Raw genomic sequence first — 21,210 nt, forward strand, 5'->3', positions numbered from 1 at the left:
GGTACGTATATGTGTTTATTATAGAAAAGCAAAGAGAAGAAAATTTAAAATAATTGTAAATCAATCATACATATTTAACAATATTTTAATTATATGGTTTTAGATATTTTCCTAAGTGTACATGTATGTACTTGCATGCACACACACACACTGTGCACGGATATACTGTATATGATAATATGAAATAATACTCTGTATACTGTCGAACCAAAAATGTCTAAGGGTGTTTGATTTGTCTATTTTTGCCCTGAAACATTCTTTTTTTTTTTTTGCGGTACGCGGGCCTCTCACTGCTGCAGCCTCTCCCGTTGCAGAGCACAGGCTCCGGACGCGCAGGCCCAGCAGCCATGGCCCACGGGCCCAGCGGCTCCGTGGCATGTGGGATCCTCCCGGACCGGGGCACGAACCCGCGTCCCCTGCATCGGCAGGCGGACTCTCAACCGCTGCGCCACCAGGGAAGCCCCTGAAACATTCTTAATGGGGCAGTTATAAATCCATTTTAATGAAATGTAAAAGATATTAAAGTTTCTATCCAAATACAAATTAGTCCAGGAAATGCTTACTGTCTGTTTCATGCTCTGTGTGGTTTTGCTGAGGTAAGGGTAACTTGGAGTAAGGGCGGAAGGGCTTGCCTATGAAAGCTTACTTAGTGAAGAATGAGAGCTAAATCCTGGGTTAACCTCAGTTTCATTCACATATTAACTTGCTTTTCCTCCACTCTGCCCTCCCACTTCATGAGCCAAGATTCCTATTTGTAGGATAGTTTCTAAAGCGAACAAGTTTGTCTCAGTATTATTAGTCTTTTATTTTACTCTGGGACCTTCTGTGTTGTTATATTCCCACTGAGAGCAAATTGATAATAGTAGCAGCAACCATAATACAGGAGTGTTAAAAATGCTTGTTTTTTTAAATCATTATTTGTGGGGAGTTCAAAAGATTTTGTGTACGTAAAATATAAATATATTTATAAATATAAAATGCTATGTAGTCTAGTTCATCCTCTGCCTCAATGAAGTATGTGATATATATAATTCTAGTTTTATGTAAAAAATACTGGCTTTTGGGCTTCCCTGGTGGCACAGTGGTTGAGAGTCCGCCTGCCGATGCAGGGGACACAGGTTCGTGCCCCGGTTCGGGAAGATCCCATATGCCGCGGAGCGGCTGGGCCCGTGAGCCATGGCCGCTGAGCCTGCGTGTCCGGAGCCTGTGTTCCGCAAAGGGAGAGGCCACAGCAGTGAGAGGCCCGCGTACCGCAAAAAAAAAAAAAAAAGAAGACTGGCGCTTTCTCAGAGATTTTGTGCAGTAGATTCTCTTTAGACAAATTAGTAATATAATCCAGTTTTCTTGCCTACTCATTTAGTTCTGTCTTTAATCTTTCTGGTAGCTAGTTTGTTTGTTTATACAAAACGGAAACAAATCTAGGGTGAATATTTCCTTAGTTATCACAATATCTAAAGTAGTCTAGTCATTTTTCATCTAAGTATAATACAAAGCCTGCGGAGGTATGTGTTGGAAGACAAAAAGTCTGATTTGTTTATTCTCTTCCCTTCTACTTTGAAAATTAGAATCTTTTCCAGGAGAAAAACTTTATCATTTATACTTGACAATTAAGATGCTTAAGTCAGTGTCTTCAGACATAGGGGGAGGTGGACAATCTGGGAATAAAAAGTACAAACTTTTTGCCTCAAACTTTTTTTTCAGTTTTGTGTTTGAAAGATGTGAGAGCAGTCACTAATCCTGACTTGAGATCCACCGAGATGGATTTTGCTTTCAGTCTGAAGAAGTCCATTTTGTAGCTAAATGAGTGGTGTATATCTAATGTCCGTTAAATAGGTAATCTTTGGTTAGTATTAATTTAGGGTCTTTGGTAAGGTAGTGATTCTTGTGTTTTAGGCTAGCACAATTTTGAAATTACCTTTATTTAAAGAATAGTGATTATTTTATAACAATAATTGTTTTCCCTTAAAGATAAAAGAATATGCAGCTGTTCCATGTAAGTATGTATACTCAGATTTGACCTGCCAACAGAGTGTAAGCACTCTCTATCCAATGGCCTAATTGACACCTCTCAGATGCCTCAGATGCACTTCATCCCAAAATGAGATTCCCTTTTCAAACTTGGCCCTGTTCCATTCTTTCTTACCTCAGTGAAGGGTATCACTGTTTCATCTGTTTTCTCAGAACAGAAACCTTGGTCTTTCCATATTCTCAAATCCTGTTTAAGTTTCTAAATAAGCTCAAATTATCCTCTTCATTTCCAGCATTATCACTTCTGTCTGAGTTGCTATTGTTTCTTTTCTGGACTGTTGAAATAACCTATCACTGGTCCACCTGCATCCACTCTGGCTGAGCACTAAGCCATTCTCCTCATTGTAGGCAGAATTAATTGATCTTTTCTAAATACACAAGTTTGATCATGTCCCACATTTAGGATGAAGACAAAGCTCTTTAATGTGGCTGTACTTACCTTTTGGACTCATTTTGTATCAAACATGCTGCCCTAACCATTAGACCTTTCCTATTGTTCCTTCTGCCTGGAAAGCTTTTTCCTCGCTTTTATCTGGTAAAATCTTGTAAATTTTATTCAACTCTCTACTCAGGTATCATTTCCTCAGGGAAGTTTTATCACATTTCCCTTATTTTTATTCTTTTTCTTCACCATTTATGTCTATACATGTCGTTTTACATTTGTTGGTATATTACTTGATATATGTCTGTCCCTCCCACCAGATTGTAAGCTTTATGAAAGTAGACATCCTGTTTGTGTCCATCACCAAGCACAGTGCCTGACATATAACTAATAGTATTTATTTGAATACATGATAGTAGAAACCTTGCAAAATTCACTTGTAATATTTTATCTTATTACTAGGTTTTTGTGGTAGCATCTAATATTTTATAATTTTTAGCAACTTGGGAATGGGAAGAGGTTCTAAGTCATCTAAGCCATCTCAACTCCCCAAAGTTACATGGTCATCAGTCTTCTTGAACACATCCAGTGATAGGAAATCACTTTGGTGGGTACTAACTACTGAAACTCGGTTTGGTCTTTAATACTTTTTTAGATGGTTAGAAAGTTTAATTTCAACTGAAGTTTCTCCCTGTAATTTTTACCTACTGGTCTCACTTTCGCTCTTTAGGACTTCCAAAAATAAGTATAGTTTTTGTGTGTTTTTTTAAAAATGAAGTCCTTTCAGTCATCTCTATTTTAGTTTAAATATCCCGAGATCCTTAAACCTTCTTGGAAAGGTAATGAGATATGCCGGAAGGATAGAGTTCGGGGGCTATGTTAGTTTCCTAGGGCTACTACAACAAGTTACCATAAACTAGGTACCAGAAATTTATTCAGAAATTTATTCTCATAATTCTGAAGGCCAAGCGTCAGTAAACAGGTGTTTGTAGGACCACAGTCGCTCTGGAGGCACTAAAAAAGAATCTGTTGCTTGCCTCTTACAGCTTTTGGTGGCTGCTGGCATTCTTTGACTTGTAGCTACATCACTGCAGTCTCTGCCTTCATGGGCACACTGTCTCCTACTTTTCTGTCAGTAATCTCTGTTGGCCTCACTCTCATAAGAACTCTTGTCATTGGATTTAGTACCAACCTGGATAATCCCAGATGATCTCCTCATCTCAAAATCCTTAATTTAGTTACATCTGAAGGAACCTTTTTTCCGAATAAGATAACATTCATAGTTTCCAGGAGGTAGGATGTGGACGTATCTTTTTGGGAGCCACCATTCAACCCACTAAAGGGGCTCTTGGGTTTAAATCTTGATAATGCTACCTCCTAGCATTTTGCAACCTTGAGCATGTTACTTAATCTCTCTGAGCCTGAATCTCCTTAATTTTAAGACAAGGATAATAATACTTGTATCACTGATATGAGGAGATTTAAGGAAAATTCAGGTGAAGTACTTGACACATGGTAACTAACTCTACATGTTGCCTTCCATATTATCAAACTACCCTGACCCTACTGCACTTTGTTAGGGCCCCTAGATATCAAGCGTGGCCTAGAACTCAGCACAAGTGCAGCTGGTCTGATAAGTACAAACTACAGTGGGTCCATTTTTTTCTGTTTTTTGGGGCAGTGTATAGCCACTATGATTAATGTAGTCCAAGTTTGAATTATGTTTATTTGTAGCCACATCATAAGATTGTCTCATTAAATTTAGAATTGATTAAAACCCCATTTCTTTTTCATTAATGTAGCTATTAAACTTGTGTAGTTAGGTGTTTAGAACCAAGTGTACGTTTTCACGTTACATTGTATGTTATAAGTGTTACATTATCAAATCATAGTGCCTAGTGCATAATGGGAGCAAAATTTATGCTGAATTTAATGTTGCTGCATGATTTAAAGGAATTTTTTTTTTTTTTTGGCTGCACTGTGTGGCTGTGGGATCTTAGTTCCCTGACCAGGGGTCGAACCCAGGCCCCTAGCAGTGGAAGCGCAGAGTTCTAACCACTGGACCGCTAGGGAATTCCCTAAAGGAATCTTTAAACTTACCTACTTTGGTGTTGTTCAGAGAACACTTCTTAAAACAAACGCTGGGGTGAATATAAAAAGGAAGAGAGGGCTTCCCTGGTGGTGCAGTGGTTGAGAGTCCGCCTGCTGATGCAGGGGACACGGGTTCGTGCCCCGGTCCGGGAGGATCCCACGTGCCGCGGAGCAGCTGGGCCTGCATGTCTGGAGCCTGTGCTCCGCAACGGGAGAGGCCACAGCAGTGAGAGGCCCGCGTCACAAAAAAAAAAAAAAAAAAAAAGGAAGAGAGTTACCATTGAAGTAGCAACTATATCAATTATATTGGGCAGATGGATGGCATCACTAGATACTCTTTCAGGTAATCAATGGCTGATCACTTGCAGGTTGATGGATGGGTTGCTCTTGATACTTCCATCAGGTATATGAGATATGTGTCCATTGCTTATTTAACAAATATGCATTTAATGATTTCCATATCTACTAGTATTTGGAATTTGCATTTGAGATAAAAGACTGGAGAAATTGATGATGTAGAAATGGTGTTTTTTTTGTTTTTTTTGCGGTACGCGGGACTCTCACTTTGTGGCCTCTCCCGTTGCGGAGCACAGGCTCCGGACGCGCAGGCTCAGCGGCCGTGGCTCACGGGCCCAGCCGCTGCGCGGCATGTGGGATCTTCCCGGACCAGGGCACGACCTTGTGTCCCCTGCATCGGCAGGTGGACTCTCAACCACTGCGCCACCAGGGAAACCCAAGGGAAGAGTATTTTAAGAACCTTTTCAGATTACTGTAGATGCTAGTCTTTGATATTACGTGAAAACTCAGCAGTGTTAATTTCTTAAAGGTGAATTGCAATGTGGAATTTGAAACCATATCTGTGCTTTGTTATGTTAAAATCTATTAGTTTATCATGCATGATTTTGTAACATCATACATTGGTCATTTGGAAAATATTAGTTTACTGAGTTATGCAGATCTTCTAAATGTTGACACAAAAATCACATTCATTAACACTACCACTGATCTCATCAGAAAAGGCTTTTTTTTTTTTTAGAGAAGACTTTTAAGTAATGGAAGGCTATCAAGCTCACTGTGGCAGATACAAGTTTTCCAAAATTCGAATTATCACTTGAAATACCCAATTTTATCATTGACAACAAATGCTCTCAGTTATTTTCCTTGAAGTGATAGGCTCACTTTGTTAATTTTTGAGAAAATGACTATCAGTTACCCAGGTCTGAATAGCCATATAGTTTGTCAGCTACTCTTTCAAGTAAAAATGGTATTCCTTGCGGGGAAATGTGGGTAATTCAGTTTGCGACTCAAAGCATGGTTTATGGGCTTTTTGATACAGCCATCACACTTCCGAATGCAGAAGTGCTGTATGTATACTTTCCATTTGATTACACAGAATAGTAAAAAGACATGAATTCAAGGGTGAAGATTTAATAAAATTAATAATTTTTACTCTTTCATCAGCACATTCTTAAATTATGAGATTGACTCTTTCCTTTTACTGTGAGTACATTGAAGGTGAAGAATATAATGATGACTAGTACAGTTTGGTGCCATTGCCTTTAATTAATTGTGCTAAGATGCCAGTAGTTTTACCCTACCATTGCTTTTGCATTCTAAGTGCAAATATAAGTACAGTGAAAAAAGGCAAAGAATGTCTTAGTTATTATGAAAATAGTTTTGACCTCACTGATCCCTTGAAGAAATCACAGGGATTCCCAGGGTTATAAGGTTCACTTTGAGAACTGCTGCTGTAAGCTATTTGAGGGTTAAACGAATCACCCCACATATCCCCCTTCAGTTTCTGATCCAGGATTTTTCACAGAAGAGGTGCTCAAAATATATTTGTTTTATGAATGTGATTTGATGACATTTAAACAGGACAAAACTTGGTGAGTAAAATTACGTAGCAGCCTACATCCATCCAAGCAATCTTGATCAGGCAGCTTTCCCACAGACATTGGTGAGAAAAAGTTGAGCTAATGGAATGTGGATGATAATATACTTGGTAAATGCAAATGATGAAATAACTACAAATAAGGTGATGTGGAAATTAGAACGAGCTGATTTCAGGAATGCACAGGAAAAGGATACACATGTACAAGTTCCTACACAGCCAACAATTTCAGCCTTGTTAGGTTTCTGTTAATGAGTCCTCTACTTTTTGGGCCCTTTAATTTGTAGCCGTCTAAGAGAGGAGCCTCAAGTAAGATGGATCTTATCTGAAAAGCAAACATCTCATTTAAATTTCAGTAGGTCGTGGGTTGTGCTTAATCTAGTAAAGTCTTTTCAAAAAGAGTTACTGACAGTGAATGTTAAAAACAAATCACTTTTTTTGAAGAATAGTGACTAAAAGTCCTGGGTCTATATAAACTGCAGACCCAGGTAGTCATTTTCCTCTTTAAGGGAACCTGTCCTATTAATACCCTACTATGTATTTTGGGGGCAAGAAATTGGGTGATAAGATGGTGTGATATACCTACCCTCTTTTAGTGTGTAAGCCTCAGTTCATCTAGCTACATTTTGATAATCTCAAATTTTGTTAAATAGTACTCCTCTTGTTTTCAAGTGATTTGTTTGTTACAGTCTATTTCTAGTTTAGGGCTAGGATGTAGGAATGGGCAGTAAATTGGGGGTGGAAATGGGAAGGAACAGTATTAGTTCTAAACCATCCCACGCCTTCCTCTACCCCCACCCCCAATCCCAACTTTTAAAAAACTTTTTACTCCTATTTCAAGTAAAGATTGTAAGAGATAAGTTAAGGCATTTCTAACAATCAAAACCACACACTTTTTTTGTTTCATGTTAAAAGTTACTGAGTCTACTTTAAGAAGTTCCTTCAAACATCTTGTGAATTTACCTTTTGTCCTTGAAGGTCATTGCTTCAATTTACAATGGATACTCCCGAAAAGTTGGGTAGGGTAGGCATTACCTAAACTTTGGTCATCATCATACCTATGTAACAGCGTGAGAGGATTCAGCTAGTACAAGGGTGTGTTACTATGTGAGAGCCACTTACTTGTGCTTCTTGTCATAGGTACCATGTCCTGGTAAGAAACCATTTAAAATCAAACTGGAAAATACCAGTCACCTTTTAAGGATGTCATAAAAATAAGGTTATGACATCCTTAAAAGACTAAATACTGTTTTAAAACTGACCAAAGTAAAAAGTCTGCTTTCAAACAGAGTTGTAAGTGGAAGTGTAAAATAAGGTCAAATTAAAAATAATTTATCTGTTACATTTCCTGAACAGATTTAATTTTGAGCTCTGTGTGCAAGGCACAGATTGGAATGGTTGCTGCAGATATTTTATGGAATATAGGTTTCAGATTGTTATTTGCTTGTAAATATACACATGAAAACCCACTTTCAGGACTCCTACTTTAAATTTTTCAAAGAATTTTATCCTTTGTGGAAGATACATTTGTATCTATTGTTCCTCTAGTATCATATCCTAGTTAAGTAGTTTGAGGAGATTAGGGTTAAGTACTACTACTTTGGTATGACTTCTGTAGATGCCACCTTTAAAAATTTGTTAAATACTTCAGGCATAAATAAGGATATAGAACAATATAATGAACACCGTGTATCTTCTACCCAACCTAAAAAAAAAATCACAGATAATAATGCCTCCTGGGCATTCCTTCCTCATCCTTTCCCTTCCCAGCTGTGACCATTGTTCTGAATTTGCTGTTTATCTTTCCCCTGCATCAAAAAACAAAAACAAAAACAGAAAAACTATACCTTTATGTGTTGTATCCATAGGAAAGATATCATATTGTTTTGTATGTTTTTAAACTTATATGAGATTAATCTTTATTGATGCATGTAGTTACAGTTTACTCATTTTACATGCTATATAATATTTGATTTAATGGAGTATGAAAGTAATATATGATCTTTGTAGAGAAGTTTGAAAATAAAAGAAAGTATGAAGATGAAAAAATTTGTAGCTCTGCCATCCAGAGATACCACAGTTAATTTTTTTCCTTAGATTCCCCCCCTCCCACTTAAGTTTATGTATTTTCTGGGTACCTTTTAATATGAATGGGACACAGTTTTATGGATTACATAAAATTGCAAAATAGCCACATAAGGGCTGTAATTGTATTTTAGTTGAAAAAGAAAAGAAAATTAGCTTTCCATATTAGGTATTCCACATATACCAGGTATTCCACATATACCTAGTAAATTTACTATCTATATCAAATATTGATGGCATATTTCTTAGTATGGAAACACTGTGTAAATGACATCTGGGAAGAGTTAGGTAGTATTGTTTAACATGTTTTTAAACTTATCTGAGAGATTTTTCTAGTAAACAGAATTATCAGATGAGTGATGCTTATCTATTTAAGCATTAAGTACTTTTTTGGTTTTAACTTTTTGATTAAAAATGAAAAAGATGAAATATTTAGGTATGCATCTAATATATGTACAAGATCTATATGAGGAAAACTACAAAGCTCAGATGAAAGAAATCAAAGAACTAAAATAGATATTCCATATTCATGGATAGGAAGACTCAATTGTGTTAAGATATCAGTTCTTCCCAACTTAATCTGCAGATTCAGTGCAGTCCCAATTAAGATCCCAGCAAGTTATCTTATGGTTATCAACAAACTGATTCTAAAGTTTATATGGAGAGGAAAAAGACCCAGAATAGCTAATACAGTATTAAAGAAAAACAAAGTTGGAGGACTGACACTACTTGACTTCAAGACTCACTATAAAGCTACAGTAATCAAGGCAGTGTGGTATTGGTAAAAGAATAGACAAACAGATCAATGAAACAGAATAGAGAGCCCAGAAATAGATCCCCATAAATATCTTTGACAAAGGAGCAAAGGCAATACAATGGAGCAAAGATAGTCTCTTCGGGCTTCCCTGGTGGCGCAGTGGTTGAGAGTCCGCCTGCCGATGCAGGGGATGCGGGTTCGTGCCCCGGTCCGGGAAGGTCCCACATGCCGCGGAGCGGCTGGGCCCGTGAGCCATGGCCGCTGTGCCTGCGCGTCCGGAGGCTGTGCTCCGCAACGGGAGAGGCCACGACAGCGAGAGGCCCGCGTATCGCAAAAGAAAGGAAAAGAAAAAAGAAAAAGATAGTCTCTTCAACAAATGGTGCTGGAACACCTGGATATCTACCGGCCAAAAAATGAATGTAGACACAGGCTTCATACCCTTTATAAAAATTAACTCAAAATGGATCACAGACCTAAGTGTAAGGCGTAAAACTATAAAACTCCTAGAAGATAACATAGGAGAAAACTTAGATGACCGTGAGTATGGTGATGACTTTTTAGATACGATACCAAAGGCATGATCCATGAAAGAAAGAATTCATAACTGGTACCTCCATACAATGGGGTATTATTTAGCACTAAAAAGAAGTGAGCTATCAAGCCATGAAAAGACATGGAGGAATCTTAAATGCATATTACTAAATGAAAGAAGCCAACCAGAAAAGGCTACATAGTGTATCATTCCAGCTTTATGAAGTTCTGGGAAAGGCAAAACTGTGGAGATAGTGAAAGGATCAGTGGTTGCCAGGGTTTGGGAGAAGGGAGAGAGGGAGCATGGGGTTTGGGGGGCCGTAAAACCATTCTGTATGATACTCAAATGGAGGGTACGTCATAATACACCTGTCCAAACCCATAGACTGTATAACATAAAGAGTGGACTCTAATGTAAACTATGGCCTTTAGTTAATATTGGTTCATCAACTGTAACAAGTTTACCACTCTAAAGCAGGATGTTAATAGGAGAGGGAGAATTGGTGAAGGGGTTATATGGGAACTCACTGTACTTTCTGCTTCAGCTTTCTATAAACCTAAAACTGCTCTAAAAATAAAATATATTAATGGGAAAAATACATATGTCAAACACCAATGTTCCATGGTAGAGGTGGGGTACAGGGATTTTCAGGTGTAGTCAGGAACTCCTGCAGACTAAATCATCATAGCCTGTAGTTAGATAATGCTGAATAGCTTTATAGTTACATAATGTTATGGTATATATATTTTATAATTACATATAAATGTAAAAATTGATTTATATATAATATACATAATGTATAGTTAATAGTTACATACTGTTGAATACATTTGAATGTGTAGGATGCATGGTGGTGGGGAAAGACTGAAGAAATCGGGGGTGGGTCAACTTCATCTAATGAAGAGACAGTGTTGCTGGTGGAGCTTTCCTAACACTGTCCCTGGTGAGAGAAATGCCTATGAATTTTCCTTCTTCACTTTAAATAATAATTTGATGGAGCTAATGTTTGCCAGCAGTAGCCTATGATGGCACTTGTCTCAAATTTTGTGTCATGCTGTTCCTGTTCCCTTCCTCCCAGTGGAATGGTATGCTAATAAAGGTCTAACTAAAAGTGCACAGGAGTCCAGAGGCACTTAGGTCAAAAGAAATTCCAGTACTGTTCAGTAATCAGTGCTTTCCACCATGACATTTATTTGCCAAGAAAAGATAAAATATAATCAATACCAAGTATTTTGGTGTAAACGGCATACAAATAGTCATTGTAGGCTTCTTTTTCATTTTTTTAAGACTTCATTTTTCAAGAGCAGTTTTAGATTTACAACAAATTGAGAGGGAGGTACAGAGATTTCCTATATACCCCCTTCCCCTCACACATCATAGTCTCACCCATTATCAACATCACTGACCAGAATGGTGCATTTTTTACAAAGGATAAACCTACATTAACGCATCATAATCACCCAAAGCCTGTAGTTTACTTTAGGGTTGACTCTTGGTGTTGTATATTTCTGTGGATTTGGACAAATGTATTAATACAATGACATATCCACCATTATATCATGAAGAGTATTGGCACTGCCCTAAAAGTCCTCTGTGCTCTGCCTATGCATTTCCCCCAACTCCACCCCCAATCCTGGCAATCACTGCTTTTTCTTGTCTCCATAGTTTTGCCCTTTCCAGAATGTCATATAGTTGGAATCAAGAGTATTAGCCTTTTCATTTTCATATTGGCTTCTTTCACTTAGTAATATGCATTTAAGGTTCCTCCCTGTCTTTTCGTGGCTTGATAGCTCATTTCCTTTTAGTGCTGAATAATATTCCATTGTATGGATGTACCACATTTTGTTTATCCATTCATCTATTGAAGGACATCTTGATTGCTTCCAAGTTTGGGCTGTTATGAATAAAGCTGGTATAAACATTTGTGTGCAGGTTTTTGCATGTACCTAAGTTTTCAGCTCATTTGGCTAAATACCAAGGAGTGTGTCGGATCATATAGTAAGAGTATGTTTAGTTTTGTAAGAAACTGCCAAACTGGCTTCCAAAGTGACTGACATATGTATTTTTACATTGCTTACGCTTTTTCAAAAGCACATTTGTCAGGTATGTAAAGGAATGAATGCCTGTCCTATGATAGGATGATGCCCTTACAAGCAATTGAGGTCTTAGGACTGGTTGTCCCTTCATAAATAATACCAGCTGTTTGTACTTTGTTTGTTCTTGTCTGCTTTTTCTTTTATTTATTTGTTTTATTTGTTCTCCCTTATTGTTCTTACTCTCTTTATTCTTCCTTACTGCTTCTCCTTGCTTTGGCCTGGGGAATGAGAGAGCTATGCTTGTTAGAATAGTGTACTGATTTATTTTTATTTATTTATTTATTTTAGCATCTTTATTGGAGTATAATTGCTTTACATTGTTGCGTTAGTTGCTGCTATATAACAAAGTGAATCTGCTACACGTATAGATATATGCCCATATCCCCTCGCTCTTGCGCCTCCCTCCCTCCCTATCCCACCCCTCTAGGTGGTCACAAAGCACCGAGCTGATCTCCCTGTGCTATGTGGCTGCTTCCCACTAGCTATCTATTTTACATTTGGTAGTTAGTGTACTGATTTAAAAGGCAAATAAGACAAAACTAAAACCCTTTCCCAGGGTCTCTTGGCTATGTTATGGATGGTTATGATTGCAGCATTTAGTAAAGTTGTTGCATGATTAGCTTCACTGTACAGATCTTCCAAGATGGGATTAGAGGAGCAGTACATTAATAAAACCTTCTTTGCTTTATAATTTAAAAATAAGGAAACTGATTTAAAATGGTTTAAGTCTCTGTGAGCAGAAGAGTTTTGTTTTTTTCCCTACATTTCTCTAGGAAGACCTTTCAGTTTCTGCTGTTACAGTTCTCAAAGAGGACAAAACCTTTAGTTAAAGCTTGTTTTATAATTATCTATGTAATTCTTTTTGTGTGTACATTTGTACATACCCCAAACTGCAGCAGAATTATGTGTCAATAGATTATATTCTCTCAGTAGATGAAGGTCAAGAACTGTATCAAATCTTCTTTGGGGTATGTATCCAGTTCACCTGACAGTCTTCCTGATACACATTTGTGGATCCTGTGGTTCAAAATCTCCTGGTGCAGAATCTTAGAGTTGTTTTGTTTTTGGCTCCCTTACTTTCTGCATGCTGGCTTGTTAGTATATGTGTAAAGCCCACCTCTCCCATGCTCCCAAGTGGTTGTCTTTGCTTTGCATGAAGATACCTATTGATGGGAGAGCTCACTGCTTCCTGGCAACCTGCTCTGTTTTCACACCCCTGTTAGAAGAATGATCTATATTGGCCACAATTCTGCCCTGTCTACCCTAACTTCTTGGCTGTTTGTTCTTATTGGGGCCACATGATATTTATAATTCCTCATAGCAATTCTTTAATATTTAATAAGAGGTCATTTTCCTAAAGCCCTTTCTTCTCTAGGTTTAGACATATATATATTTTCCCAACTATTCCTTATAATATTGGCTTTTTCACAGTCCCAGTGAAATATAATCTATGTCTTTAAAAAGTACAATGACAACAGGAAATGTCTAGTTCTGAAGTTTGGTCTTGAGGTAATATAAATGCTCCCAAAATGACAATTTAAAAACATAATCCCAAAAAGAATATAATTCCTGGGCTTCCCTGGTGGCACAGTGGTTGAGAGTCCACCTGCCGATGCAGGGGACACGGGTTCGTGCCCCGGTCCGGGAAGTTCCTGTATGCCGCAGAGCGGCTGGGTCCGGGAGCCATGGCTGCTGACCCTGCGTGTCCGGAGCCTGTGCTCCGCAACGGGAGAGGCCACAACAGTGAGAGGCCCGCGTACCACCAAAAAATATATATATATAATTCCTGACTTAGAGACAATGGTGAATATTGAGTAGTAACGGAAGGGAGGGTAAAGTGCAGGTAGAGTATCCTTTCACACCCATATTAAAATTACTGTTCATTTTCTTCTAATCAACGGATAAGAATAAAAAATAAAACATTTTACTCAAAAAAAAAATGTGTAGTGCCAAGTACTAAATACAAGTGTGATCAGGTTGATGCTTTCATTATCCATATTTTACATATGATGCTTGTCATGGTGCTTATTTCCATACTAAATTTAGTGTGAACCAGCACCCCTTGAGTTTTTGTTTGTTTTGTTTTGTTTTTTCTTGTGATGACACAGTCTTCACCATCCTATGTTCTTCTGCAATGGGTTTTTTTAAGCCAGAGTTCAGAATATTATGTTTATTAAAATTTATCCTATGATATTTTGCTCATTATTTTAGGCTGCTTGAGTTTTTTGGAATTTGATTTTACCCTCCAAGGGCAGACTTCATTATCCCTGCCTCTCTAGTTATCCACCTGTTTGATTAACATATCTTTTCTGTCTCTTTTCAGTTTCCAAAACAATGTCCCTCCATTGTTGCCTTTTTTTCCACTTGTTTTTCTCAGTGGCAGATGCCAGCTTGTGTTACTTTGATGGATATGTATAGCTAAACAGGAACCTCAGATAATAGAAAAATATGTACAGTTACAGAGCCACTAGGGAGCTGTAGTGTGCTTGAATCATGTTGAACAGCAAGAAGCTTTATATCTATTTTTCTTCTTTTTTTTTTGGACATTTATTAATTTTGATTATTCATTCTTTTGGTATTTTGGAGCCAGTTCTTTTGTGTTTTCAGCTTTCTCTAAACTTTTCTGTATGTATTTGAAAAGTTTGCAGGCCCCAAGGACTGTGTCTATAATGCCTAGTATATAAAATAACCCTGGAGCCTGCCTGCAAGGCAGAGATCTTAATAGGAGGCTAATTCTTGGGTCTCAGTTTCCCAGCTGCACGATGGAAGACTTGCATTAATCAGGGAGTTTCCACTTGTGCTCTGTGGAGTCCTGAGTCTCAGAGGGTATTGCAGGAGGTGAGGGGGATGAACGCCTATAGCTATCAGCATTCCCCAGCTCCTTCAATAAGAAGTGTTCCACTTGTATCTTATATTTTGAGGTTCTACATAGGATTCTTTTTAAAGAAAGAGTACCCAGAAGACAGTGGGCAGCTTTGATGGTCTTTATATGAGTCTCTCTGATTCCATGAGCTTAGAGGTCGCCCTCAGATTTTTCATTCGGTGAAAGGGTAGAGGGGTTTATCATGCTATTTGTCTTTTCTTTCCCAGATCTGGGATTAACCACCCCTCCAGTCCCCTCATTATAAAAGTAACTACATGCTTATTGTTTTAAAGGGAGAAAAAAAATCTGTAAAACAAGAAGTCTTCATAATTCCATTATGCACAGAAGAAAAGCATTCTTAACAGTTTCAGTATACCTTTCTAGATTCTTTTGTTTTTCCATAGCCATATCTGTAATTTATTTATTTGTTTGTTTGTTTGTTTTAATGAGACCACACTTATTCTAGCAGATTTTATAACCTGGGGTGTTTTGTTTTGTTGTTTGTTTTCCCAGTTTACAGCTGTATATTGTGGACATTTTCTGTGTCAGTACACATCAGTCTACTTCATCCCTTAATACTTATGTAATATTTCTCTAATGATCTGTAACTATACTAAGTCAGTGTGAATGTTCCTTGTTGCACAACACATGGAATCTATTCTAAAGTATGAACCTACTTTTATTTACATATTACTACTGGCATATGCATTTTTTTCAATAGTTTACTCTTTATTCACTGTTTTTGGGGGTTATGATATTTGTTGATTTTTCCAGTTGCTTCTCTTTCCTCTGGTTTGATTACACATCAAGACCTCAGAAGTATTATCCCAGTCAAGCTACAGATGCAGATAACCCTTTTCAATAGCTCTAATTAAATGTCCCCTTTTAATAGTTACAAGACTATTCTTAAGAACAGAATCTTGGCAGACAGAATTATACTTTTATCCCAGTATATTACTACTGATGAGAAAGGCAGTTGACTTGTTTTGACCCAAGTGAGCTTAGTTCTAAGTGCCAGGAAGGTGGATGACAGGCAGCTTTTGGTGGTTTGACAGCCAGCTAGCTGCAGGATGTCTATTGTGGTCAGGACTAAGCGGCTGCTGATAAATATTTGTGGTAAATTACATTTGATGGTCCCTTTTCCCCTTCTGATTTTTAGAATTTTATCAACAATCACGTTGAGAAATTGGTAGTGAGAAAAATGTTTTTTATTCTTACAGGATGATTATTATTTTTTCTTTGTGTAGCGCTCTGTAATTTTTCAAATAACTTATTCTAAATGGATGCAACATTTCTGTAGTCATAGAAAAATTTTGGTGATTTTTTTTTTTTGAACAGGAAATACAGTGTAAATGTTATTTAAGCAGCTTATATTTCATTAGAAACTTAGGATAGCATTTCTTCCTCCCCCTTTTAAGTTTAGGGAACTCTTGTACAGGTTAAACAAATTCAAAAATGGAAATGTTATTCCCAGTTTTAAGGAATTTTAATTTTATATTCAAGCACTTTGTAAATTTTATTCTTGAAACACATGTGCTTTTTACTTTTCTCTAACTTCCTTTCCTTGTCAGGATTCTAAGATAATTTTTCCTTCTTACTACTATGCCTGAAACTTTGATTTTTTGCTATTCTAATTTTAATTTTGGAAGTAATTCAAGATATACTTTGTTTTAATTTACTCACAAAGTAAATATGGGGATTTTAATTTTTGAATAGGTACTATTCAAATTTAGATGTCTGACACTTTCTGAAGTGTTTATGGTAGGGACCATTATTATGCTATTTAGAAAGGTTTATTTATTGTTATTGTTCACATTACAAAATCTCTGAGTACTCTTTGTCTTAAAATGTATTTCATATGTTATTGTCCAGCTTAGGAAGTTCTAATTTCTCACTCATTCAATAAACAAATTTGAGTGATTATTGTGAGCCTTGAACAGTTCTAGGTGGTGGGATAAAGCATTGAATAAAACAGAAAAATCTTTGCCCCCATGAGCTTACTTACTGTCTAAAAACGTAAATAAATATTACATCAGGGGGTAATGAGTGCCATGGGGAAAGTGATGTCTTCTTGAGATTGTCTCCATATCTTTCAGAAGATTAATCCTCAGAAATACCAAGGCTGCAAATGGAAACCTGGGCTGGATATATAATGGACTTCAGATTGACTATTGGTCATTGAGTGGTGTGTAATTTGAACAGATTCCTGTATTTACTGTCTGTTCCCTTTCATACTACTTTCATTTTCACAATTGTGTTGATTCTCAGTGTGGTTCTATTTATTGTTGCTTAAAAATGATACCTTCCACAGTGTTTTACAGTTAAAAAACATTTTCATGTTTCATTTTTTTAAGTGGCTATAGCATAATAGTTTTGGTTGAACCATGTGAAATTGCTGATATTTGACTGTTTTGGACCTACAAAAAGCAATTTCACATTGATCATTCTAACACTGTGCTGTACCTACCTTTAAAAACAAACTATGAACATGTTTTATAAACTGTAAATCACTATTATGCACACTGACAAGACTTAAATTTTGTTTCTGTCACTCATTTCCTGTTTGCTTTAGAGCAGTTACTTAACCTCATTGTGCCTCACTCCATCATGACAGTGAAGATGTAATAATACCTCTTAGAGTTGTGAGGATTACATTATACATTGTAATGTGATTACATATGTAAAGGTACTTCGAAAAGCACCTAGCACATAGTAAAGGCTCAGTAAGTGTTACCTATTATTACTATTACTAACCCATGAGGCAGGCATCATCCTTGTTAGTTTTGCAGATGATCAGTCAGAAGCTCATAGAGATTTTATGATTTTCCAAGATTATGCAACTAGAAATCAAAACCACGCATTTCTCACTCCAAGTTCTGGCCTCTTTCTGCTTGCACTACAGCTATCAGGGAAAGAAAGAAAAGGAAAAAAAGAAGAAAGAAAGAGTATTCATATAGTAATTAATAGAGCACATCCTTGAATCTCTCCAACGTAGTTACTTTAACTTAGTTATCTTGTTTTCATAGACTGTTTTGACATCCATAAAGAAAAATGTTTGACAGAAATCTGAGATATGATGGATAATTGTGACCTAGTGTTATATTGTTACCTTAGAAAGGGTAATAGTGGCACTTTTATAGCTGATTTGTCCAGAAATGAATGAACCTAAATGATAAATGTTTACCTCAATATTTCTAAGAATATAAGTGCAATTCTTAATTATATTCTTCCAAAAAGGAGCAAAAATAAATGTTAAAAAGCATTTAAAAGCATCTAAAAGCAGTTTTAAAAATAGCGAACTTAAGCCTCCAATTCACAATATCCTACTCACATTTCCACGTGGAGATATATATATATATATATATATAAAATAGGTATCTCAATTGTTCCTCTGACATTCATTCCCATCCCAGTAAATGCCTATTAAGTTCTTCCACTTGCTCAAACCAAAAACCTTGGTGTCATTTTTAGACTTCTCTCTTTCACTCTACCATGCATCCCAATTGTCAGGAAATCCTGGCAGCTGTACCCTTAAAACATGCAGAATCTAACTATTTCTTATCACCTCTGATGCTGCTACCCTGGTCCAAGCCATGTTCTTCTTCTTTTTTTTTAAATTAATTTATTTATTTACTTTTGGCTGCGTTGGGTCTTCGTTGCTGCACATGGGCTTTCTCTAGTTGCAGCGAGCGGGGGCTGCTCTTCGTTGCGGTGCACGGGCTTCTCATTGTGATGGCTTCTCTTGTTGTGGAGCACAGGCTCTAGGAGTGCGGGCTTTAGTAGTTGTGGCTCATGGGCTTAGTTGCTCCATGGCATGTGGGATCTTCCCGGACCAGGGATCGAACCCGTGTCCCCTGCATTGGCAGGTGGATTCTTAACCACTGCGCCACCAGGGAAGTCCCGAAGCCATGTTCGTCTTAAAGTAGCCTTATAATTGGTCTTCCTGTTCCCACCCTTTCCTCCCTTCAGTCTACTCTCATATAGCAGCCCAGGTGACCCTTTAAAAATGTAAATAAGAAAATCAGTTTATATCTTAACCCCTGCTCAAAACCTTCCAAAGGTTTCCCATCTCATTCAGAGTAAAATCCAAAGGTCTTAAGTAGCCCTCAAGGTCCCACAGGCCTGATCCTGGCTAAACTGTCTGACTTCATCTGCTTCTTCTCCCCTAGCTTAGGGTGCTTCAGGCACATGGGCCATTTTGCTGTTCCTTGAGCACACCAAGCATGTTCCTGTCTCAGCATCTTTGCATTTGCTGTTCTTGCTGCCTTGGATACTCTTCCCCCCAAGTATTTCATACTGTCTCCCTCACTTCCTACAGATGTGAACTGAGAGATCTTGTCAGAAAGGCATTTCTTGGCCAGCACCCTCTCTTCTCTTGTCCACACCTCTCCTCTCCTTAAAATATTATGTATATATTTGATTAGTTTATCTCCCTCTGGTAGGATGTAAAATCCAAGAAGGGGAGGACTTTTTTTTTATTCATTGCTGTCTCCTGTGTCTACATCAATTCTTGACACACAGTAGGTGATTTTTATGTATGTATTGAATGAATGAATGAATTGAATTTCTTGGCAAGTCATTATTTCAATTCTTCTTCCACCGGATTTGATATTGTTGACTTGTCTTTTCATTTGCCTACCATGACACTTACTATCTCCTGATTCTCATTTTTCCTTTCACCTTCTCATTTGTGTTCACACGTTGTTGTTTTTTTCCTTCCTCTATATGCTTCTCTGAATATCCCTAAGTTTCCTTGCTTCTTTTATCATCCCATTTTACATATTATTCCTGGTCAATTTTATTCATGCTCTGTGCTTTCATTACCATCTCCTTGTTGATGAGTCCCAAACTTACACCTGGATCACAGGCTCCTGCATCACAGCTCCAGATCTGGGTATCTCATTGGACAGTTCATGTAAATATTGTTACGCATTGTCGTCCTCTGCAAATCTGCTCTTTTACTATTCCTTGTCTTGTTTAATGAGCCGCTCTTTAACCCAGGCCAGAACATTGGCATCATCCTGGACTTACCTTTCCTTCACTGTTCACATCCAGTTGTTCACTAAATCCTTTGCATTTTCACCCCCTAAGTATTTCACACGTGCTCTCCATCCCCACTGTCTTAGTTCAGGCCCCCATTAGTGCTCCCTCATGGACCACTGAATTAGTTACCTGACTGGTTTGGGTAACTAGTCAGTCTAGCCTCAGTCCTTCCCAGGTGATTCTTCACACAGCTGGGAGGAGTGTTTGCTCCTTATCACCTTTAGCAATGCTTCATCCTATAACCTAGAACCCTAAGGGTGGCCAGGAGTTATAGCAGTGGGCTTTTGTGACCTGTGGTTATTTGTAGACTGAGTAGATAACACTGTCTCTCAAAAGTATTGCTTACATTTGAGTTTTCAAATAAATTAATTTATAGTGTACTCTTTTCATTATCTGGTTTTCTGAATAAATACAATTATCATGTAGTAGAGGTTCCCCTCCCTCCCTCCCTCCCTTCCCGCCTTCTCTCCTTCCCTCCCTCCCTCCCTGCCTTCCCTTTGTTTGTTTCTTCCTTCCGTTGTTATAATCTTCATAATATTAAGTACCACTGAGCTATAAGATGAAGTACAGATTACTTTGCACAGCACATAGGCCCCCACCATCTGGTTTCCCCCTAGCTGAACCTCTGGTGTACTCCATGTTTGGTCATGTTCCATATGCCACACTGTTTCCTCTGCTCCGAATACTTCCACCCCACCCTCCTTCCCAGCTCCCAGCGGCACCTCTCAAATAGCTGCTCCCGTAAAATCTTTCCTGATCAGAATAAAATCCAAACTCCTTTCCAAGGCCTACAAAGGCCTTACGTGATTTTTTCCAATCTTGTCTCCCTCCACCGTTTCCCTTTTTACCAGGCTCTTCCTGTGACTGCCTTCTTCTCACCCATTCAGGTCGCAAATCAGATGTGCCTCATCAGAGACCACCCCTCTCCCCAGGCATTTTCTTATCATATTGCCTTATTTTATCCTCTGCATAGCACGTCAATTCCAGAGATTCTTGTTTATTCCTTTATGTCTTTATTGTCATGGCTCCCTCCTCCAGAATGTAAGTTCTTTGAGGTGGGACTCTGCCTTCTTGCTTACCACTGTGTCTCTTGTCTAGAACCTGGTCCTCAGTAATTAAAAAAAAAATTTTTTTTTGGAATATAGTTGATTTGCAATGTTGTGTTAGTTTTAGGTGTCCAGCAAAGTGAAGCAGTTATACATATACATGTATCCACTTTTTTTTAGATTCTTTTCCCATATAGGCCATTACAGAGTATTGAGTAGAGTTCCCTGTGCTATACAGTAGGTCCTTATTAGTTATCTATTTTATATACAGTATTGTGTATATGTCGATCCCAATCTCCCAATTTATCCCTCCCCCGCCCTTACCCCCTGGTAACTATAAGTTTGTTTTCTACATCTGTAACTCTATTTCTGTTTTGTAGGTAAGTTCATTTG

At 37.8% G+C, this 21,210-nt stretch overlaps 1 protein-coding gene across 9 annotated transcripts in view; it reads left to right on the forward strand.

Annotated features, from left to right (window-relative positions):
* NRF1 (nuclear respiratory factor 1) overlaps positions 1-21,210 on the forward strand; it is a 127,212-nt gene that overhangs the window by 9,148 nt on the left and 96,854 nt on the right. The window contains exon 1 of one of the 9 annotated variants that reach the window (XM_081243780.1): positions 16,901-16,917. The exons of the other annotated variants lie outside the window; for them this stretch is intronic. The gene's annotated coding sequence lies outside the window, so the exon portion shown is untranslated. Of the gene's footprint in view, positions 1-16,900; positions 16,918-21,210 lie in introns of those variants that run through there. 9 annotated transcript variants of the gene reach the window in all.

This window comes from Mesoplodon bidens (genome assembly GCF_964165515.1).
Source record: "Mesoplodon bidens genome assembly, chromosome: 9".
Classification (NCBI taxonomy): domain Eukaryota; kingdom Metazoa; phylum Chordata; class Mammalia; order Artiodactyla; family Ziphiidae; genus Mesoplodon; species Mesoplodon bidens.